Source organism: Brachionichthys hirsutus, chromosome 23 (assembly GCF_040956055.1).
Source record: "Brachionichthys hirsutus isolate HB-005 chromosome 23, CSIRO-AGI_Bhir_v1, whole genome shotgun sequence".
NCBI lineage: Eukaryota > Metazoa > Chordata > Actinopteri > Lophiiformes > Brachionichthyidae > Brachionichthys > Brachionichthys hirsutus.
This window is the reverse complement of record NC_090919.1, coordinates 850,898-863,422: the sequence shown is the minus strand read 5'-3', so window position 1 is coordinate 863,422 and position 12,525 is coordinate 850,898.

Sequence of the window (12,525 nt, the reverse complement as noted above, 5' to 3'; positions counted from 1 at the left end):
TAAATAACACAAAAAAAAAGTCTGTGGCGAAAAAGAGCATCAGTCCTGATGCCACGGTCGATCCAGCAGACGACCAGTAAAATCTGCCCCCCCCCCCCCCCCCCAACCATCTGTTCTTGTGGCTTCGACATTCAAAAGCTTGGAGTGTCATTAACAGAAATAAACGTTGTGTTCTCTACTCTCTATCTCGTCTGGATGCATAGACTGAAAAATTAAATAATGAAATTGTACAAAAGAAACCAACAAAAAAAAAAATAATGGCTTGTTAAAAGGAATTATACAATTACCTCTGATTAGTTGTAAGCGTAAACTGTTTTTTTTTCTGGATGAACGGAGTGCTCTTTATTTTCCTACATAGGTTACATTGGTGGCGAAAGAAGTCTGTATGAAAATCGGTTCTTTGCTGACACGAGTTCCATTTGTTATAAATGAATTCTATTAAAAAAATGTCAGTGTTATGCAGCAGCGTTTCACTTGTTTTCCTGCACCTCACTCCGACTGGAAAGGCTGATGGAGCTATTTTACCCCCCGCTGGTCCGGGTCCAACATATTACCCACACTTCTCTCATGAAAGGAGGAATTGAGCCTCACCGCCTTTGAATAGATTTCCATTGCCCTGTTTTTTTTTTTTTCTGTCGCTGATGTTGGCTACGATGAATCACCGTGGTAACAGATGAGGTGCAATATGTTTTTGGAGCTGCCTTGTAGTTAAACACTTTTCTTTTTCTAACCCTGACACCCCCCAAAGGGGCGTTGAAACATAATTCAGCATTGAAACCACAACTGACCATCCAGCTTCCATTATAGCTCTGCATCTAACATACAGCGAAAAGCCATTTCCATTTAGAATTTTGTTTTTTAATTAAACAAAGATAGAGAACATATGAGTCTTAAATAATGTTGATGTTTTATTCAACTTTAATCATGTCTTCATGTTCACAAAAGTTATGACTCCAAGACCAGAAAAACATTTGGATTTTGACACGAGGAAGCTGGAGTTTCCTCTGAATTCTCTTTGACTGCACGGCAAGACGATTGCTTCATCTCGTTTCGGGTAATTTGATGTTATTGGCCAAAATACATTTCTTCTTGAGCAATCCTTCCAGTGCAGATGTCTGCTTCACAACATGAACTCCAGCCATCGCGTTCTTTATCTGGCACTCGAGACCGCACCTCAGATGTGTCAGGCAGATGTTGTGTCTTAGTCTCCAGCAGTCATTGCAGAATTGGGCAACCAACCAGTCAGTCACGGGACAGCGCACCAGTCATTTAGCATTTTTAGCGTAATTTTAAAAGTGACAACTTTGTTTTCTCCATCCTAAATTTGATGGATGGTGATGATTCTACTAAGCCGCCACGCGCCGTTTCCTTGGTGCTCACTTCCTGTTTCTTATCTCACTAATAAGGCTTTGTTTGCAGTCATGTTCTGCATGCATCCATTTTGACATCAACACTTCTGCAAATGCTGTGGGTGCATAACATTTAAATAGGTTCCCTGCTTCATGATTCAGCTGCAGGATTAATTCTCCCTCCAATGAATACATCTTACTCAAGTGTATTGTGTGTGTGAGAAGTCTTTAGTACGCTGGATGGTAATATGAAATATAATTTGCAGTAAAACTAGCACGTTTACTAGCTTCGGAAGAAAATTACCCCGACCGCATGAAAATACTGGAGTGTAATTTACCGACCATGACCACCGGCTAAATGTCTTTTGCAGAAAAATAAGTTGGTGCCTCAGGCCGATCATGAACCACAAGGTTGACGCGTCAGAGTGAATACGCCCATTTTCTTTCCCTCCTAGAATGCAAGCAGGTGATCTAAAATGTATATCCCAATACAAAGTAGCCCTGGAGAACCGCCGGACCCGGCAAAGAAAAGAAATACGCACAACGCAGAGGGGCTGAAGCAAATTGGCGGTTCAGAACATCAATTACCTTGTCAACCCCGGTAAAATAAAAAACAGGAAATATAATTTACGAGCCGACAGGTTTTTGTTGCGACCTAAAGCAATAATAGACCTTCCCTTCAGCGCTCAGCTGCGGTCTTTTCACACGCTGCCACTTCACCAATGGGATAAGCGCGAAGGGTATATTTTATGTGACCTCAGAGGACACGTTGTCAATTATTCCGGAAGACTTCATTCCCTAATCAAAATAAATGGCCAGGGCAGCAGAATGTGAATGGAACACAGCCCCCCCCCCCCCGGAGACAGGAGTGGGGAGTTTGGGCCACAAACAAATCCATTACCACAAGGTAAACAGGACGCATCAGCACTCTTGGAGCATTTGAATGGTTCTAGCCCCATCAACACCCCATGCGAGAATTCTTCCATTTCCGACACCAGAACCGATAGCGAGAGTTTCTCCCTCTCCTTTGCACGCCATCCGGCAGTCAATCATACGGAATACATTCTGATGATAACAGTCTCCCACGTATGGCAGCGCCGCTAACCGAAAGTGGCTGTGACTAACCCGCCGTAATGGGAAAATTCATCTCCCTGCATACAAGGGCTGGGAAACATGGAGGAAGAGCAAGTTCAAACTCCAATGCAACGCTGCGGCCCTAATGCGGTCTTAAGCGTTTCACCGAGGTGGTGGTGGCGGCGGAGGATGTAATTAAAATGAGCAGTCATCAAATAAAATGCCCCCCCGCCCCCCCCCCCCCTCAACAGCTGGAAGTCATTCCGCTGTCAGGGTGGACATAATTTTCAGCTGATAGCGGCGCCGTCGACGTTTCCCATGCTTTTATGGGTTCCTCGAACACAGCGACGCTTTCAGGAAGACTGAATCTGATTTGGTGTTTTTGGCTTTACGTTAAAAAACAACATTATGCATAATGTGAAGCTTCGGCGTTAGTCACACCGAAGGCAGAAATAGAATTACACTCCTACACATCTGTCTGCCTCGCATCCACGAGCTAAAGAGAAAGGTCTGAAAGGCTGACAGGCATTACATAAACCCGGCACGCAATTTCAGCTTCATTCTCCCCGTCTCACTCAGCTCGACTCTCGGTCCTGCCCGAGGGTTCTGCCTGTTAAAAGGCAGTTTTTCCTTGCCTGTCGCTAACAGGCCAGGACTGGTTTGGACATGTCCAGAGGAGAGACGGGGACTATGTCGGTCGAAGGATGCTGAGGATGGAGCTGCCGGGGAACAGGGCTAGAGGTCGACCCAGGAGGAGAGACACGGACGTAGAGAGGGAGGACATTCGTTTCCGCGTGGGGCGCATTAGAATAGCGCCAAGCGAATTCCCCAGAGAGGAAGAAGAGCAGAACAGAGGCGCTGGTCGACTGCTACCGCTCGGGGCCATACGAGAGCATTTAACTAGCAGAGATTAACTACTGTATTCCCAACGGTGGCCGAGGCGTCTTGGTGTTCCGCCTCGGGGAGAAGAGATACCGGAGAGCGACCGGCAAGCGGAGGAAAGGGAGGCGGCGACGGCGGCAGCTTCGGCCACTGGGGAGACGGGAGTGACAGGTGGTGCGAATCGAGAAAGGTGGAGGCCCTCTGTGGTTTTTAGCATTTCAACAGCGCCGTGACGACTCGGAAGAAACCGACCCCCCCCCTGAACTCTGAGACTCGACTTGAATCCTATTTTTAGCTCCCACATCCGAAGTCGCTGCACAGCAGCTGTGCTCGCCAGTCAATTTAAAACCATCCCTCATTTTTCCAATGTCTCGGACATCCGCTGGACACGGCAGCCGTGGAGCTTCCTTCACCTCGCTGCCGGTCCTGACGCTCGTTAGCATCAATAACATCATAGTCAATCACGTTATAGATGCTACAAGTAGCATCCCTCAACCCCCTGCCCCCCCCCCCCCCCCCCATCTTTCTGTTTTCCTGCCTCTCTCCTCTGTGCCTCTGCCTGGAGGCGGGACCGATCGTTCTGGAGTTCCTCTACTTGTGATGCAGAGCGGCGAGGAACCCGAGGAAGAACAGGAATATGTGGCTCGTCTCCAGCAGCATTGATTCAGGAGGAGTGCTGCGTTTTGCACGCAGGCAGGATTAGCCTAATTGAAGTGTCAGCCTGAGAAGATTGTGGCCGTGTGTGTGTGTGGGGGGGGGGGGGGGACGTCTGGATCTACCAGACGCTGCGCTCATCTCGGTGATGAGGAGCGTTTCGGCCATCGTTGCGGTGCCGATCGTGCGCGTGCAAACCTCACCCCAAGCCGATGCTAACCTAGCATCTGCAGCGTTTATGACGCTGGGGCAGCGAGGTTTAATTATTGAAATATGTCGGCGTGACACACCGAAGAACAAACAACCGAACCCATGGTGACAGCGACATCCAGAGAACCTTTCTGGGTCCTCATAACTGAAATGATGTCATTCTCGTTACTCTTGATAAAATCCATTATCTTAATGTGTGTGGGATTGGAAGATGGAAGCTTTTGGGGGCGGGGGGGGGGGGGGGGGGTTACCCTGCAGATGGCCCACCTTGCAGTTTAATACTGCCGAGTCATCAGATTCTGCAAGATGAGGTCAGCTTTAAGCGTCGCTCCGGCCCCAGCAGTGATTTCACTGAAAGGTGCAGCCGTCAAGGTAAAGACGTCCCCGCGTCCTCCCGTCCTGCGGGGGGGCGGGGGGGGGGTCACCTCGTCTCCAAATCCATTTTAAATTCTTTTGTTTCACACAAAGCACTTTGCATCGCGTGCAAATCGCCGGACGGCGCTCGTCCGCGGACCCAAGCGTTTCTTTTATCCTTTATCAGCTTTTATTCGTCGTCTCGGAAACAAACGGAATATCCACACGCCGTCGACGACGGCATTGAGCATCCAGCCCACTTTGCATGGAGGTAAACACCTAAATTACATTTAATTCACCCTGATGAAAGGGGTGGGCGAGCAGCCGGTAAGCTGGTAAACAGTCAGCCAGTGTCTTAGGAGCAGAGCCAGGCTCAGAGTTGGCAGAGGCGCATATGGGATGGATTAGTGTCTTCTTGCCGATGCGCTGTAATAGGATTTGATTTTATAGATTATGTTGGCAATTCCTCCTCCTCCAAAACTGCCATTCGAGGGCTGAGATAAATATAATATGGATTAAGCAGTGCCTTCTTCGGGAAGACATGCGGTCTTGGAAGCGGAAGTCAATGTTAGAATTAAGAACTTATACTTTTGGGTCCAGAAAGAGCCCCCCCCCCTCAAAGTGTAGCTGAAAGTGTTATCAGCTGGTTTGTAGGAAGGGAAACAAGGAAAACTCGAAAGCGGCGTCACGTCCTCTCAGAATCACAGCAGCAACCAGATAGATTCTGTTAAACTTCCAGAATAGATGAGTCAGGCTAAAAAAAATAAGTAAAGGAGGCTGGAGGAACAATTTCAAATATAAAAATACACTATTTGAGCACAGAGAATATTCTCTGACGTTCCGATGGGGAGATAAACGATATTTATTAAATGCACAGGACGATAGCGCTGCGTTAGCATCGAGAGATGCTTTACATTCAGAGTTTGGGTAATGTGTTAAACTAAAGACTCCCTACGAGAAGAAACGGCGGCAATCGCTCCTCTTTGTGCCGCGTGTTCAAAGATCCTGCTAATTATTTGAGTGGATGATCAAGAAGCGCCGAAACGACTCCCAGATGAATTTAAATGCAAATATTTCAAGGCGGGGTTTTCAGTTTTTTTTTCTTCTTCCCCAGGAACCAAACATAAAGGCCTCTGATTATTAACACGTAAGCGTCTGAGCCGCTTTGTAATTCCAGTCTCCGGTTTATAACCTGGGAAATAAGCTTTCAGCGTCTCTTTAGCGGTTTGAAGCTTTCGCCACCCGTAATTTGACTTCAATTTATTTTATTGAAGCCATTAAACCACGAAGAGCTGCGGGTTTTTAAACGTGAGAGAAACAAAGATAAGAAAAAGAAGTCTAATGGTATCTCCTATCGGAGGAAGAGCAGGCACACACTTTGTCCAGTGTTCAGATTTTAAATGTAAAAGCCCAAAGAGCCCGGAGCGCTGATTAAGTCCGGACAGAGCGCTGATATAATTGGCTTTGGGTGTCGTCCAATCTCTACAAATATAACATTAGAGATATACCCCCCCCCCGACACACACACACACACACACACATTTGGCCTTACCCTTTCATATAACAAGGCAGTGAGAGCTTTTGACTAAAGACATTCAAACTTTTTTTTAAACCTTATCTGTAATAATTCCCCTGAAGCCTGCAGACAAATTCCGAGCCGTCTGAGCTACAGTGACGGCTCCAGGAATTCCTCTGTAGAAAAGAAGCTCATCCATCCCCCCCCCCTCCCTCCCTTGTGGGCTGGAACACCGTTTTGCACCTTAACCTGCTTTTTTTCTTTGTACATTCCTGAGTGAGATTGAAGAGTAACGCACCAATAAATCTTAGGATATAAATGTAAATATTGCTGTGAGAGCTCTGATTGTCAGAATATTTTGCAGGAGCAGGAAATGAAGGTTATTCAAGGACAGTGAACGGGATTCAAAGGGAAAATAAATGGACGCTTCTCGGTTCACAGCGCCGCACACGGAGACCCCTCCTCGGTGGGACCCTTCAAATCCGTGCTCGCGAGTCATCGCAATCTCATCCCTTCCTCCCACCGGACCAGCGGATATTCCCATTCGCATCCGTCATGGAATTCGGAGCCGCCTCATTCCTTTTATCCCATCGTTTTAAAAATGTTTACTCGCTCAAATCTAATCAGGCGTGCCGGCGTGAGGTTGGCATCGGCTCAAGCTGCAGATAAATGTCGCCCAGGCTGCTTCACTTCGAGTGTCATAATCATAAAAACGCTAGCACCCGCTCGACGCCGCCGCCGCCGCTGCAGCAGCGGCGCTAATGGGCAGCCTGTCACCGTTTCTGCCACTCAAATCCGTCTCCATCCCCTCTTCTCCCCACGGCGTCGTCTTCTCTCCGCTTCCCCGAAAAAGACAGGTTATCTATTGGCTATTGTCAGCCGGGCGGCCGATCATTGATGGGTAACGTTAGCCATGTGAACACATTCCTCTCAAGGTCGATGCTTTGCTTCAAATCTACATGGTTGAATTGAGGAAGTCGAGGCTGAATCGTGTGCTCATTACTTGGACGCTTGTTTGTCCTGGCTCGCTTTGGTATCGCAGTGTTCTTTTAGCACCTGCTCTAAACTTGTCCCGATGGATCCAAATGATGAAGTGTCGCGCGACTTTTATTGCACTCGCTGGACGACTGTTGGATCCATCCATCTAAGGAGTAATACAGGAAACTCTGGGTCCCTTTCAAACCTGGAGTAGGAACAGCTGCCGTTTAAGCAGTGAGAACCGGCGAAGGTAAACTGAAAGGGAAGACAACCGCGGCGTGGAAACTCGGCGCTTTGCCCTGTGCAGTCGTGGTTTTGTCCAAACACCAGGCGAGGAAGCCAAGGGTCTGTCGCCCGTCACCGTTATTTGGGTTGACACGCGCTTTAGAGTGTGCCGTGACCCCGTCGTCATGGAATGGAGAGAGAGAGAGAGGGGAAGAAAAGAAGGGAGCAAAGCCGGGGGCACGGAAAGGCTAAGCTCCGAGCAAACAAACTCTCGGCCAACGGACGGAGGCTAATGTGGCTAACGATGGTCCGGGCACGGAAAGGACACGCATGCGTCGCTGTGAGCGAAGAATGATTCTAAAGCCAGTTTCGAGATTTGCGTCCTTGCTGTGCATCGCTTCTCCACATCGGGAGAAATGAAGTTTTAAATCCTCAAGGTCGAGAATTCTCAATAACTCACACTCTTGTGCAACAGAAAGCGTCAGTCAGCTGTGATTCCCAGTCACCGGAGACGGCTGAATGTGTGGCCAACGGATGACCTTTTCTGCAACAACTAATTGTGTGAAGCAACGTCCGCTGGCTGCTGCGGCGAAGCCGGGTTGGTTTCTGCCGTCCAACATCAGCAGCTTGTAAAGTTTTAATTCCCGATAAAGTGTGATTAGAAGTGATCTGAGAGGCTAGAAGCTTCCTACGTGCGGCACCGGTGAATAACTTTCCCAGTGATCTACAGCAGTGGATTTCAAAGTGGGACCCGGGATCCCCCGAGATTCCAGGGAGTTCCGAGAAAAATGGAGAATCATTTATTTTTGATTATTTTTCTGCAAAGTTCACTTCAGATGGGAGGCCGTGGGACAAAACCTCATCAAACTGGGTTTTGTGGTCTAATTTATTTCAATTCAGGGGAGTTCTTGAACCTATAGGAAACGGCTAGCCTTTGCAATGACAACGGCCATGACCAGAGCGGAGACACCAAAACTAAAGGGGGTTCAGCCACAGCTATGAAGCTTTCTGGAAGACTAAACACAAACTTCTTTTGCTTTTCCAGAGCAATATTAAAATCTTGAAAACATTAAATGCTAAAAAGCAGACCTCCACTGTATGTACATTAGAGAGCCGGATTGTCTTTGCTGAGATTGTGAGGGAGAAAGAGGAGGGGGAGGGGGGGGGGGGGGGATCGCATTAAAAATGTCATTAAAATCGGGTAATCATGCTTCGCCTCAGGACTGGGGGAGAGGAAATGCTTACAAGTTGAATCAGCCCGAGGAAGAATACATCTGCGTTTGCAGCGTGCCTTAATGCTCCAGAGTATTATGAATGTTGAGAGGAAATAGATCCCATGTGGTCTGGTGAAGGGGGGAAAAAAATGAGATTGTTGCCTCTTCTCATGCCGCATTAGGTCATCACCTGATTTACTGCAGCGGCGGCTCCGGGGGACGTTAGGAAAGGCTCTCCAGCGTTGTATTCCCACACTCTGTGAGGCAGGTGGGCTTTGGGAAATAAACCTAGTGTGGGAGTGGAGTATCCCGACGCGTGTTCAAATGTGTTCCTCGGAGACCAACCGTGAGCAGCAGTGCCATGAAACTGGAAGCGAGGCCCGACTCGGGGCTGCTTTTCTGTCACCCGGCACCTGGAGCCGTAAAAACGCCACCCATAAAGGGCCAGGTGGGCCAGGAGGTTATTATCCCGGCAACCAGAAAGGGTGATCCAGGCCCGAGACGTCCCAACATGACAGCCCGCGTTGAGCCAACACCAACAATGTGCTCTACAGCCGTCCCCCCGTCCCCCCCCACCCTCTCGTACCGTTTCTCAGCATAGGTGTAACGTCCATTTGTATCATCCCTGCGCGTGCACAAAGGTCAGGAGACGTCAATCAGCGACCTCCGCATTCCAAAGGCCTCCGTGCACAAACCGCGGGGAGACATTATCCTCCGCCCGCCTTTTAGCGTCGACCATTAACATTGATTAAAGCACTCTGGCTACCTTTTAATTATGCCCAACTATGTGGAATATGCAATAACGGTCGGCGCACGGCGAACGCCAAGCGCCGAGACGATAGGCAGATTGATAGCCGGATGGATCAGCGAAACGTCCTTCTGCGCTGGGGCCAAAATTAGCAATGGTAATTACAGTTTGCAGCGCATGCTGGGAAGGCCGGGTCGGATCTCTCTGCTATTAACTCCCAACGGAAGAAAGAAAAACAACTGTAAATCAAACGGAGGAGCTCCGCGCGCGAGGCCGCCATAAAATCAAGAAACATTAAGAAGGATGTGGGGACCTAAAAGCAGGGAATTTACGAGGGTGGATTTACATCCTCATTGCTGCAGCGGGTCTACTTTGAAGGGATGATTGATTTCGCCTCCTCATTACCGAGCTATTCAAACTCGACTATGGATTTGGTTTTATCCTCACAACGGCGCAACGGGGAAGAATAAACAAAACCGAAACGGATCTGATCAAACCGGAGGCGCGTCGTCGCCGCCGGCGCGGAACCGGAGGACGGTTCGCGGGAAAGACGGGGACGGAGAGATGCTAAAGCAACCGCTGACATTACCCATGTGCTTTCCTTCAACCGTCGACTCCGACGTTTGAGGTTAAACAGCCATGAAAATGTCTGGAACGCCGGCCGTCTGGCATCAAAGCAACCGCTTCGGCGGTTTCCTTTCAGAAACACAAAAGGCGTTTAGAAGCAGAGTCGCACACGAAACCGACACGCGACGCTTTTCTGCTACAACGACTTTAGGAGCGCCATAATATGGAAAGCCGCCGTCATTGCTGGGACATTTTATTTTGTCGATTTTTTCCATGAATCATCCTTTTCTGGAATAACGCTTAACGCGCCGGCCGAGCGGAACAGCACTTATAGGCAGCCGTAAATTCTAAAAACACCCACAGCGACTCCTTAACGGTACATAAGCACCAGAACGTCACTGCGGAACCGTTAAGTGTAGGTTCCTTTAACCGAAAGGGAAGTTATGAACTAGCATGGCGGAATGATGTCACTTGAAAAGTGTAATTGCCTTCAACATCCCTCGGAATACGCTCGAGATTCAGTCTCCTTTCAGAGTCTTTCAGTCGGGGGGGGGGGGGGGGGGGGGCAGCTGTGGGGAGGATAAAGTCAAAATGAGCTTCAGCTCCAAATGTCTTCCTCTTCCTAAAATAAACGACAAATCCAAACAACACATAAATGCACAATGGGTCATGATTAAGCCCCGAACGCACTTGAAAAGACGTCTCTTTTTTCGCCGTGTAATCGTGTAATCGTCACCCGTGTTCGGGCTTGCAGCCTTATTCCCCCCCCCCCCCCCCCTCTCATCTCGCCGCCTTCAGTGTTTTGTTTTCTTCTCATTCATTTTTAATGAATTGTTTCAGGTGCGAGCGCAAGGAGAGCAAATCAAGGGGACATTTAGCGCCGGGAAGAAAGGAGGCGCCTATTGAGCCGATAAACCAAAGTAATGAAAACAGGCGCTCGCCACAGGATGTTCCTCTTTTTCTCATAAGCGTTGCCGCGCCAACTCGGTGGCTCTGCCTCCCGTGAGCCGTAAGAGCGTCAGCCTCGAGATTGTAAAGGCTGAAAGCTTGGGCCCGTTGCCCGAGTGGATTTCCACACTCCTTATGATGCAATGCAGCAGCAGGGCCGAGCACGTCTGGGGAGCGTCCCCCCCCCCCCGAGCGTACTTTACGGGTGGTCTAAAATGAGCCCATTTGTGAGAGGTGGAACAAGAATGAAACTCACCATGAGGTCATTAGCGGTGGCGTGTGAGAAACTATTCGAACGTGCAGCAGGACGCGTTTGGCAGCGTGGAGGTTGTAGCGGGGCCATCATTGGGTTTCTCACAGACCCATAAATAAGGATGGAGCAGCCCACATCGTGGTTACTGTACAAACAGCGCCATTCGCCTGACATCATGGCTCTAATTGTCGCCTGACCACACCGTCCTCGCGCCGACGTCATGGGAGAACTTGTGTCAGGGTGAAACCAAAGGGAGCCGCGAACTCCTCTTGCTGCGATGTCACGTTTTAATGTCGCACATCTCCATCCCGAAAGTGTGATGCTAACTCTCTCTTCTCCTTTCGGCTCGTTGGGAACCTGGACGGGACCGTTTGCGACGCTCAATGAATCTGTAAAATGACAGAAGATCACAGCGTCCATTCTGGGTGAGGCTGCACCAATGCTCGACAGCACTTCCTGATTATAATAAGCATCATTTCACTTAATTGTCCACCTGGATTACACTAATTATGCTATTTTTGAAGCTCGTGTGGGCTGAATACAGCATCTCTCACTCACGGAACCGTTTTGTAGGCCTCCTTTTCTTCTCAGATCGTCGCCAGCGTCGTTAGAGACGGCTGAGATTTCATCCCCAGCAGGAAGACGCGAGACGGAGCGCCGGTATTTACTGGTCTTTGCTTTTGTCATGATTTATCAGTTTGAAAAGAAAAGGCGGTTTAGCAATAATCTGAAGCGGCGGTGACAGAAAGCCTAATGTCTTTGTTTTCCACCACTTCTGAGATGAAACTCGCATTGTGTTCCAGTCTTTATGCGTTTTTATTTTCCTCCACACTCGGTTTCACACGAGACGGTAAACGCCATCGACTCAAAACGCTGCACCACGCTGCAATCGTGAACGCACGCCTCGCCCGCGAAGTACGCTCTCGTGCGGCGGCATGTTGACAGTCTGATTAAAGTTCGCCTTCACCCTTTTAACGGTTTTATTTCCCTCGTCTGTGATCTGATTTGTGCAAACTGAACAGAAACTGAACTGTCCCCATGTTAGATGTTTGGTTTTGGGAATGATTTATCATTTTTCTAGTGATCTGAATTGTGACATCACGTTAAATCGTCACGTCCCAGGTTGCTTTTGGACCCCCAATAATCAAGGCGCCTTTGGGTCGGGTCAGGCTTCAGAAGGCGTTCCATGCGTTCGTCTTGATTAGCATAGCGTTTCCATCGTAACAGCGTGAGGCGCGGTGCGATCCTGACAGTCTAGTGATGAATAACACTTATTAGACGCTCTGTATTTGACGCTACAGAGACAGTGTGGCGTCCACGCTGTCAAAAAGCACTTGATGGGAAAGCACTTAAATCCATTATTTGACAGCAATATTTGTCGAGAAGACGAGCCGAACAGAACGCGGCGACATCGGCGGAGCCTGAAATGCCGCATTATTAATTGGGTGGCTCAGCCGTATCGATGTCGGGATCCGTAACCCCCCCCCCCCCCCCCCACCCGACACGGAACCGGGTGAAGCTTTGTCAGCTGTCACAACAAGTCAAGCCGGTTC